The following is a 12,241-nucleotide window of genomic DNA, read 5'->3' on the forward strand; positions in this document are numbered from 1 at the left end:
ATCACTGGACGACATTTGTTGTTTAATCCAAGATGGATATAAACCCTTGCAATGGAACCTCCACCATATCAACACAATCCATGGTTCCATTGCCCACCACTTAGTCATATTCATAGTTATGAAAATAGTGGTTTTACTTTTCATGCGATAGTGATAAACATAGTACTTTGCAAGTAATTTGGTAAAAATACGCAATTGACATGAGCAAGTGATGAACTTGCCTGAACACTGCAAAGTGTTGCAGTTGGATGGTGTGGACTGACCCTTGTCCTCTGTTGCTGAAAAATAGCATCATTGTCCGATAAGGGCAATGGTTAAAGAAGCAATTATGCATGATTCAGCTTTTAGGGTTGTTCCCCCCTTCCGGTGCTTTTATCATTTCATGTGAGAGGTTAATACTAAGAATGATTTAGGGATACTCTGTTTAGGGTAAAATACTACCTTGAAATGTTGTCAAGGTGTTTTTTAAAAGTCCAAAAGCATTAATGGACTTATTTTCATTATTGAAAATATAAGGTGTGATTTAAATGATTATTTTAATCATCTAATTAGGACTTAATTATGTTTGTCTTCAAAAATTCCATTTCATATTTCATTATGATAGAGAATTTTATGCTGAGCATTTTTCATATTTTTAATTATTTTTTTAGAGCTATATTCTATTTTATAAAATTCATAGAAACACTCATTTAAATGGGTATTTTGGAAATGTCCAAAATACCCCTCGGGCCCACCTGTCAGGCGGCCGAGCTGGTTAGGTTGGACCAGCCCACTGGGCTCGGTCCAACCGACCCAGTCACACCGCCTCCTCGCGGTGACCTAACCCTAATCCCCTCTCAGCTCCTGCGACGCCGAAATCCCCTCCGCCGTCGCCGCTTCGATCCGGCCGTCTCCGGCCATCGCCGGCGACGAGATGGTGCGGATCTGGACCGCCTCTCGACGGTGGACCTGGTGGTCCGCGTCGATCTGACGCTCGTGTCCTCCTCGTCTCGCCCCCATCGCCTCTGCTCGCCTGCTGTGGTGTTCCGCGGCGCTTTCGTCGCCGCCGACGCTCCTGGCGCCGTGGCGCGGCGGTGTGCCTCGCCGTGGTTGCTGGTTGCTGCGGCGTTGCCGTGGCCTAGCTTGGCCTGGCGCCGCCATTCACCTGGCGTGTGCCGCCGTGCTGCCATGGCCGCGCCCTTCGCCTCGTGTCACCTGTAAGTGCTCCGTCGCCTCCCTTTTCTCTCCCAGTGCTTCTCCTTCCGGTGCTCGCTCAAGCCATGGCTGCTCCTCCTCGTGGAGATGCTCGCCGTGCCGATGTGCTGCTGCTGTGCCTTGCTAGCTTGCGCGTATGCTGCTGCTGTGGTGCTGTGCTAGTCATGGATGCGTGTATGCTGCTGCTGTGCTGCTGCTCTGTGTGTGCTGCTGCCGTGATTCCTAGCTTCTGCGTTGTGTTGTTCTTCTCTATCAGTTGCTGTTGTAATTCATGAGCTCTTGCTCATGAGCATGTTGTGCTCAATTTAATTGTTACTGCTGTTTTTATCTTGCTCTTGCCTCTCCTGTGGGTGCAATTACTTGCCTCTGACTTGATCATGATGTATGATCCTTGCCTTTGGCAAGTGCCAGTGCCCTGGTGTGCTATATCTTGTGCTTAATTTCATGAACATGCTCAATTGAGCATTGTTGTTAGCTTAACAGCACTAATCCAGTAATGAGTGATGTGTGCTTCCCTTGTGTAACTTGATTCAGTGGTACATCATGCCTTTGATGTGCTTCTGGATACAATCATAAAATGGTTTATTCACTTATCTGTGATGCACTTGTTCAATTGTATGGTTAATTTAATTGTCTGGGCCTTGTGATGATGCTAGAATTGATTCTGGCATGCTTTAGCATGCTTTAGCAAGCTCTGGTGATCAAGTGATCATCATCTGCTTGATTATTGCTTGCTTATCTTACTGCCCGTGACTGTTTGGTGCTTGTCCTGGTGATTGTGTATCACCATGCCTTGTGCTGGTGCAGGCTTTGCCTGATCAAGTGTCTGATGTTGATTGCAGTGATCCTCTGGGTTATTTGCAAGTGTTTATACCACTGGTTGCTTGTGTATTTCAATTATCTATCTAGTTTGGCTTGATCACATGGATAATTGATGTGAACTGCTCTGCAGTAATGATCATTTCATTGAGTTTGGCAGGGCTAGATGGATGCCAACACTTGGTTGTGTACCCTAGCCCTCCTTTTGAACCCTACTGGGTGATGATAACTGTGCATGGCTTATTAGTTTGGACTGGTTAAGTGGTTGAGGTGACATTGATAGCAATTTATTGCTGTATAGGTAGCTCCCACTCTTGTTGGCTTGCTGTGGCTTAGTGAATACCTCACTGGTTAATTCATTGTTGGATTTTCCAGTGATCTTTGCTATTGACAAACAAGAATAGACACAAGTTGTCTATTTGTCTGATGGTGTGCTAGGCCTTAGGTGCTAGGTGACTTTGGTTGAATGAATAGGATCATTTCCTTGATGGATTTCTTTGGTTGAACCACTGTTTTGGTTAACCAGTGTTCCCTTGGTGATTTCCTATTTGCTCCACCCATATTTGCTTGCACCACTGACTTGGTAGCCAGATGATGACACAAATAGGGTTTCTACCCTTCATTTCTTCGATGATTGATGCTTATGCTTAATTATGAGCAAAACCATGGTTTGCTCATGTTCATCTGGGTATACCTCACTCCAGCTCCTAGAAATGTGTTGGTGTAGAGGGTTTGCTTCTGTGATGCTTGGTTTGCTTGCCCTGCTCCTCCTTGCAAGCTTGTGGTGCTTGATTAAATTCTGTGGCTGTTTGAGTAGGTTGAACATCAGTGACTGTTCTTCATGTTCTTGTTGTTCTTGTGTTCTTGGTGAACTTACCCAGGAGCTTGTGCCGATGGAATGGTTAGGGCTTGGATGGAAAAAGGTTTTATATCCTCCTCTCTTTGCTCTCCTGGTCGATGATACGTCTCCGACGTATCGATAATTTCTTATGTTCCATGCCACATTATTGATGATATCTACATGTTTTATGCATACTTTATGTCATATTTATGCATTTTACGGCACTAACCTATTAACGAGATGCCGAAGAGCCGATTCTTGTTTTCTGCTGTTTTTGGTTTCAGAAATCCTAGTAAGGAAATATTCTCGGAATTGGACGAAATCAACGCCCAGGGGCCTATTTTGCCACGAAGCTTCCAGAAGACCGAAGAGAAGACGAAGTGGGGCCACGAGGCGCCGCCACACTAGGGCGGCGCGGCCCAGGGGGGGCCCGTGCGGCCCTAGCGTGTGGGGCCCCTGTGACCCCTCCGAGGCTGCCCTTCCGCCTACATATAGTCTTCGTCGCGAAACCCCCAGTACCGAGAGCCACGATACGGAAAACCTTACAGAGACGCCGCCGCCGCCAATCCCATCTCGGGGGATTCGGAGAGATCGCCTCCGGCACCCTGCCGGAGAGGGGAATCATCTCCCGGAGGACTCTTCACCGCCATGGTCGCCTCCGGAGTGATGAGTGAGTAGTTCACCCCTGGACTATGGGTCCATTGCAGTAGCTAGATGGTCGTCTTCTCCTTATGTGCTTCATTGTCGGATCTTGTGAGCTGCCTAACATGATCAAGATCATTTATCTGTAATGCTATATGTTGTGTTTGTTGGGATCCGATGGATAGAGAATACTATGTTATGTTGATTATCAATCTATTACCTATGTGTTGTTTATGATCTTGCATGCTCTCCGTTATTAGTAGAGGCTCGGCCAAGTTTTTACTCTTAACTCCAAGAGGGAGTATTTATGCTCGATAGTGGGTTCATGCCTCCATTAAATTTGGGACGAAGTGACGAAAGTTCTAAGGTTGTGGATGTGCTTGTTGCCACTAGGGATAAAACATTGATGCTATGTCCGAGGATGTAGTTATTGATTACATTACGCACCATACTTAATGCAATTGTCTCGTTGTTTGCAACTTAATACTGGAAGGGGTTCGGATGATAACCTCGAAGGTGGACTTTTTAGGCATAGATGCATGCTGGATAGCGGTCTATGTACTTTGTCGTAATGCCCAATTAAATCTCACTATACTCATTATATCATGTATGTGCATGGTCATGCCCTCTCTATTTGTCAATTGCCCAACTGTAATTTGTTCACCCAACATGCTATTTATCTTATGGGAGAGACACCTCTAGTGAACTGTGGACCCCGGTCTATTCTTTACATCGAATACAATCTACTGCAATACTTGTTCTACTGTTTTCTGCAAACAATCATCATCCACACTATACATCTAATCCTTTGTTACAGACAAGCCGGTGAGATTGACAACCTCACTGTTTCGTTGGGGCAAAGTACTTTGGTTGTGTTGTGCAGGTTCCACGTTGGCGCCGGAATCCCTGGTGTTGCGCCGCACTACATACCGCCGCCATCAACCTTCGACGTGCTTCTTGGCTCCTACTGGTTCGATAACCTTGGTTTCTTACTGAGGGAAAACTTGCTGCTGTGCGCATCACACCTTCCTCTTGGGGTTCCCAACGGACGTGTCATCTACGCGCATCAAAACTGTTTTCTGGCGCCGTTGCCGGGGAGATCAAGACACGCTGCAAGGGGAGTCTCCACAATCCAATCTCTTTACTTTGTTTTTGTCTTGCTTTATTTTATTTACTGCTTTGTTTGCTCTCTATATCAAAAACTCAAAAAAATTAGTTGCTAGTTTTACTTTATTTACTGTCTTGTTCTCCATATTAAAAACACAAAAAATTAGTTACTTGCATTTACTTTATCTAGTTTGCTTTATTTACTACTGCTAAAATGAATACTCCTGAGAACACTAAGTTGTGTGATTTCACTAGTTAGGCTTAATGGAAAACAACAAAAATATTAGAGATCTTTATAGTATTTATCTTGAGTTAGGACATGAGGTGTTTGAAGAGAAAATTAAAAAACCTATGGAACTTTATATGCATGATAATGCCAATGTTATTAGTATTAATGCTTTGAACACCATTGTTGCTAATGCTATGGAAGAATTTAAGCTTGGGGAAGCTGGCTTTGATGAGCATGATATTTTTAGTCCCCCAAGCATGGAGGAGAAAATTTACTTTGATGATACTTTACCTCCTATATATGATGATTATAATGATGACTATCATCCACCTACTATTGAGGATAAAATTAATTATGATTATACTATGCCTCCTATATTTGATGATTATGGTGATAATGATAGCTACCTTGTTGAATTTGCTCCCACTACAATTAATAAGAATGACTATGCTTATGTGGAGAGTAATGATACTTTTATGCATGTGAATAAGAATGCTTTATGTGATAGTTATATTGTTGAGTTTGTTCATGATGCCACTGAAAGTTATTATGAGAGAGGTAAACATGGTTATATGCATCTTAATAATATTAAGTTTCCCCTCTATATGCTGAAAATTTTGAAGTTACTTGTGTTTTATCTTCCTATGCTTGTCACTTTGTTCTTCATTAATTTATTGGGATTTCTATTTTCGTGCCCTCGGTTCCTTAGTTGTGCTCAGTTTTCCCCAGCCCCTTAGTTTTTCCTCAGTTTTACCCTAGCCTTTGTCTGAAGACCCGCAGAAGGAGCTCAGACGGAAGGAATCCGTTTATTTGGACGTTCGTGCCGACGTGTTGCGCCGCGTCGTCCGTGGGGCCGCGTCGTGTGGGGCCGCGTCGCGTGGGGCTGGTAGAAAGGGACCGCGTGGGACGGACGAGAAGCGTTTGGTTGCACGTGAGCAGGAGCCGGGTTTTGTCTCTCTCGGCCCAAATTGGCATTTTTAAGAGCACCTTTTCCCCTCTTTCTCTCTCTCGTCTTTTTCACCAAATTAGTATCAAATCTAGAGAAGCTTCTATTTCTGTCTTTCTTCAATATGGCAGCAAATCTAGTAGCAAATCTCCGGGGTTATTTATGCCTTTTGGCCCTCGTTTTTTGCCCAATATGGCAGCAAATCTAGTAGCAAATCTAGAAGCTATTATATGATAAATTCACAGCGAACATAATCAGAAAACTAAGTATAATACATAGGTAAACCGCATACAGCAGCCAAAAGCAGCCAATAACATTGTTAATGTTCACGACAAACTAAGCTGCAAAAATATACAAGATCACGCACGCAATGTATGGACAACAAGAAGATTAGGATGAATGAATTTGTTCTTCATTCCTCCTCATATATTTCTCCGTCGCTCCATTCGTGCAATTCCCCAAGGAAATATTCATTGAACTCCTTCCGTCTCGCAGTGTGAGGCCAATACATCCTTCAAACGGTATGGCCTGTGTTCATTTCTCAAACCGTAGAATCCTATTCTATCCACACGTAGTGGCCACTCATCCCGTGCATTTGTATCATGAGAGTACGCTCCGATATAACCCAAATCCGTGTAGTAGATGCTGCCGAGGTTGAAGTGTCGGGTACACTCGGTGTCGACGGAGATACACCGGATATAATTCACGAAGAAGGCATTACTGCCAATGTTAGTGACCGGATGGAGAGAGCGGCTCTGAGTGTCCACACGGTACACCAATGGTCTGCCCGCCAAAGCCGCGCTGACCAACAACACAAGCGAGCAGCTCACCATCCGACTCCACAAGGTAGAACTTCGACGTCCAAGTTCTGGAAATGAAATTAGTGTCTCCATCTTGACAGGTGCTCGCGCTGCTGCAACCGTATATTGGTGCACACTATTCTTCCGATCTCAAAATTGTCCGCAGCCTACGCATACGGTTCACCATTGAACGGGGTAATGGAACGGAAACCATGGTTCTTGATCGAAAATCTTCCTTCTCCCCAATCCCCATCTTCATTTATATCCTTAGTTGGAGTGCTCTCATCGACCCAACCAATTTCCGGCGGGTAATGTGTGGCAACGAAGACCATAGTCGGGGATTTGATAACAGCGATCGATTTCGGAAAAACAGATGGCATCTGCGCCTCAAACATCGTGTTCGATTTCTTTGTGAGTGGGTTCAGCAGCCGTATCTTGTGCGGTGGGTTCTTCTGGGCAAGCAAGATGACGCCACGGGAAAAGCCGAGGAAGTAGAATCTAAAATATATTGAAAAGATAACATTCAGCACTAAGATTGAAAATAAGATCTATGGTGACGCCACGGGAAAAGCCGAGGAATTTGAACCTTGCACGAACTGCGAGATAGATCTATGGTGACGTAGCGGGATGTGCCGAGATGGAGGAAGGTGAACTCAGCGGCGCGTGGAAGGGCGTGGTGTAGCATGATCCATTCGTGCGGGTGCACGTCGGGATCGGGTAAACCTGAGCGCCAATTTCTACGAGACTTGCCTCATAGCGGAGTAGCTGTCCACGTACTCCTCTTTGGCCAATAAGCATTCGCCGATCTTGTGAAGTGGTCCGTCGGCGGTGAGACCGGCCCGGTTCACGGAGGCGCCGCGCTGGATGCGCCGCCCTCGGATGCGCCGCCCTCGGAGGCGACGGGCTCGGCGGCGACGGGCTCGGCGGCGACGGGCTCGGAGGCGACGGGCTCGGAGGCGACGGGCTCGGGGCGATGGCCGCCGGCGCATTCTTCTTCTCCATCGCCGGCAGGGGAGGGCTCGTACGGCGGTTGGGGTTTTTGGAGAAGTTGATGGGACGTGAGAGGGGTGGTTTCGTGCGTGAGCGATAATGAGACGTACCGTGTGCGAGAGGGAGGGAGAGAGGGGCTTACGCGTCCTAAATGCGACCCGAGTCAACAATGGCACGTCTTCCACGTCCGCACCGCGACACGCGTCAACAATGGCACTTCTTCCACTTCGCACCGCAACACGCGTCCTCGAGTCTAACCCCGGAAATTTAGATATACTCATGTATACCCTCGAGTCATATACTAGCATTTTTTGTATGCTCGGTTTTCACCTTGAGTGCTAATACCGGCTAGTGCAATATACTCAGTTTTACCCTCAAGTGGCTGGTCAACGAGAGAGTCAACAAATGGGATTAACTAGTTAAATGAGTTATTTAATGTGCAAAAATTCCGAAAAGGAGTGGCACTTACTCATGGAGTCTTTACCACAAATTTCCACTTCTCAAATCATAGATAAATCGTAGATAAATCAAGTTTCACCACAAATTGCCACTTCTCAAATCACCTAGTAGCTATGAAGGTGCATGGTTTTCCATAATAAGCCCTACCCAAAACAGCTTTCCCCAAAACATACTTTGTCCGAATGAGACCATAATTTTCACACTCATGTAGATTTGTATTGCAAATAGTTTGAGGTAGGCCAAGATGGGTTTCATTGTACAAAACACGCATTTTCCATTTTTTAAATCTCATATTTGAATCCCTTAGTCTCGTTTACTACTCACTTGCCCTTGGTTTCTTGATAATACTCGGTTTTGCCCTCTCCCTTCACAAACTCTCACAGTACGCCCAACATTGCCCCGATTGGTCTAGCCCATGTCACGCGGATCGTGCCCGACGACCGTTGATCGTATGATCTAACGGGCAGGATAACCCCTATCTCTCTCTCTCGGTCGGGGCCACCACCCTCTCTCTCTCTGTCGTCGGTTAGCTTCACGCAAAGTTTGGTTTTCTGCATTATTTTTCACGAGCTAAATTATAAACTCTTTTTAGGCATTACTTTTCACGCAAAAAATGATAAACCATCACCGATTTGTTGTAGCCATTACTTTTCACGCACAAAAATGATACACCATCACCCATTTCGTGTACCCATTACTTTTCACGCAAAAAATGATAAACCATCACCGATTTTGTTGTAGTCATTACTTTTCACGCACAAAAATGATAAACCATCACCGATTTGTTGTAGCCATTACTTTTCACGCACAAAAATGATACACCATCACCCATTTCGTGTAGCCATTACTTTTCACGCAAAAAATGATACACCATCACCCATTTCGTGTAGCCATTACTTTTCACGCAAAAAATGATACACCATCACCCATTTCTTGTACCCATTACTTTTCACGCAAAAAACGATAAACCATCACCGATTTCTTGTAGCCATTACTTTTCACGCACAAAAATGATACACCATCACCCATTTCGTGTACCCATTACTTTTCACGCAAAAAAATGATAAACCATCACCGATTTTGTTGTAGCCATTACTTTTCACGCACAAAAATGATAAACCATCACCGATTTGTTGTAGCCATTACTTTTCACGCACAAAAATGATACACCATCACCCATTTCGTGTAACCATTACTTTTCACGCAAAAAATGATACACCATCACCCATTTCTTGTACCCATTACTTTTCACGCAAAAAACGATAAACCATCACCGATTTCTTGTAGCCATTACTTTCCTTTTAGGCATTACTTTTCACGGTAAAATGATAAACTATACCCCCACAACGGTCGTCTCCTCCTTAATTTATTGTGTATAAACCCCCACAACGGTCATCTCCTCCTTATTTTATTGTGTAAACCCTACAACGGTCATCTCTCCCTTATAAACACCCACACGGCCATCCCTTGTGTCAATAGGTTCTGCCTCTCTCTTCTTTTCGTTCACATACACTTTATCCATTGCCATGGCTTCCACGTCTCGGACGCGGACCGGAAGGGGAAGGGGAAGGGGAAGGGGAAGGGGAAGTGGATCATCATCATTGCCACCACCACCGTCAACACCGCCATTGATCATAGAGGAGTTCTTCATCGTCGTCTATGAAGACCCTTTGGTCAAGAAGGTACGTACGCGTTCCCACATATATGATGCATGTGATTAATTATGGGCATGTTCTAAAAAACCTTTAATTTCAAGGGTTCCCTAATTTCAAACGATCGGCGCTCGATCTCTTTGCGGGAACTCCCAAAAAATTTGCGGACTATCTTGACGGCAAGGAGCCGGCTAAGGTGTATCTGCGAGCGGCTGACTGCGGTCCTCGTCTCCGGACCGTGGAGGTCCTATTTGACGGACAAGGCCGGATGTACCTCGACAAGGGCTGGGAGAAATTCGCCATCGCGCACGGTGTGGATTTCGGCTGGTTCGTACACTTCAAATATGAAGGCGATGATGTGCTCACGGTGAAGGTGTTCGACGGAACAATGTGCGGAGGTACTACTACTCGGGCGACGAAGATACCGACGATGAAAGCGACGACGACGTGAAGCCATGCATCCATCCCCTTTAGATAATTAAGGGGATTATGACCAAGAATATATATGTAGCTTCATATGCATCGATTTAGAGATCTAGCTATTTTCTATATATTATGCATGTAAAAAATAACATCCCATTTCCACTATTATTCGAGCACCACATCCTCCAAACGATGCCGATGCCGATGCCGATATCGGCATGGTCAGAACGGCTATGCTCGCCACCACTTCTAGGTCAACGTCGGGATGCACAATGTTTAGCATAAGAGTCACTTTAGATTAAGCTGCGAAAATAGTCACGTGCCATGGGCTGAGGCGGCCCCTACAGAGCGGCTCTATATTATATTCTCTAAATAAAATAGACGACCACAACGGTCATTGGCTGCGGAGGCCCCACGGAGCGGCAATATATAATTTTCTATAAATAAATAGACGACCCATCGGTCATTGGCTGCGGCAGCCCCATAGAGCGGCCCCATTTGTCATTGGCAGCACCGCGTATACAATCGGGAAATAAAACGGCCCACGCGTCGGCGGTAGATGGATCCACCCGTCGGCACGAGACGGTCGGCGAGGAACCGACCTCACGGTAACGGTAAGGCCTCCGACCGACGGCAACCCGCGTCTTCGAGGGGTTTCAAACTAGAGGGAGGGGAAAACTGAGGAAAAACTAACGAGCTGGGGAAAACTGAGTACAACTAACGAAGCAGGGGCACGAAAATAGAAATTCCTAATTTATTTGTGTACAAGATTTCTTTCCATAGGAAGTGGGTTAGGCTTAAATTTGTTCCATACTTGCTTTTTGATGCTCTCTTTTGCTTCAACTCTTATTTCTTGCGAGTGCATCATTAAAATTACTGAGCCCATCTTAATGGTTATAAAGAAAGCACTTCTTGGGAGATAACCCATGTATTATTTTACTTCTGTACTTTATTTTATATTTGAGTCTTGGAAGTTGTTACTACTGTAGCAACCTCTCCTTATCTTAGTTTTGTGCATTGTTGTGCCAAGTCAAGTCGTTGATAGTAAGGTTCATACTAGATTTGGATTACTGCGCAGAAACAGATTTCTTTGCTATCACGAATCTGGGCCTAATTCTCTGTAGGTAACTCGGACAATTATGCCAATTTACGTGAGTGATCCTCAGATATGTACGCAACTTTCATTCAATTTGAGCATTTTCATCTGAGCAAGTCTGGTGCCTCAATAAAATTCGTCTTTACGAACTGTTCTGTTTTGACAGATTCTGCCTTTATTTCGCATTGCCTGTTTTGATATGCTTGATGGATTTTTCTATTCCATTGACTTTCAGTAGCTTTGTGAAATGTCCAGAAGTGTTAAGAATGATTATGTTACCTCTGAACATGTAAATTTTGATTGTGCACTAACCCTCTAATGAGTTGTTTTGAGTTTGGTGTGGAGGAAGTTTTCAAGGATCAAGAGAGGGAGATGATACGATATGATCAAGGAGAGTGAAAACTCTAAGCTTGGGGATGCCCCGGTGGTTCACCCCTGCATATTTTAAGAAGTCTCAAGCGTCTAAGCTTGGGGATGCCCAAGGCATCCCCTTCTTCATCGACAACATTATCAGGTTCCTCCCCTGAAACTATATTTTTATTCCATCACATCTTATGTGCTTTGCTTGGAGCGTCGCTTTGTTTTTGTTTTTGTTTTTGTTTTTGTTTGAATAAAATGGATCCTAGCATTCATTGTGTGGGGGAGAGACACACTCCGCTGTTGCATATGGACAAATATGTCCTTAGGCTTTACTCATAGTATTCATGGCGAAGGTTGAATCTTCTTCGTTAAATTGTTATATGGTTGGAATCGGGAAATGCTACATGTAGTAATTCTAAAATGTCTTGAATAATTTGATACTTGGCAATTGTTGTGCTCATGTTTAAGCTCTTGCATCATATACTTTGCACCTATTAATGAAGAAATACATAGAGCTTGCTAAAATTTGGTTTGCATAATTGGTCTCTCTAAAGTCTAGATAATTTCTAGTATTGAGTTTGAACAACAAGGAAGACGGTGTAGAGTCTTATAATGTTTATAATATGTCTTTTATGTGAGTTTTGCTGCACCGGTTCATCCTTGTGTTTGTTTCAAATGACCTT

Source organism: Lolium rigidum, chromosome 1, assembly GCF_022539505.1.
Source record: "Lolium rigidum isolate FL_2022 chromosome 1, APGP_CSIRO_Lrig_0.1, whole genome shotgun sequence".
Classification (NCBI taxonomy): domain Eukaryota; kingdom Viridiplantae; phylum Streptophyta; class Magnoliopsida; order Poales; family Poaceae; genus Lolium; species Lolium rigidum.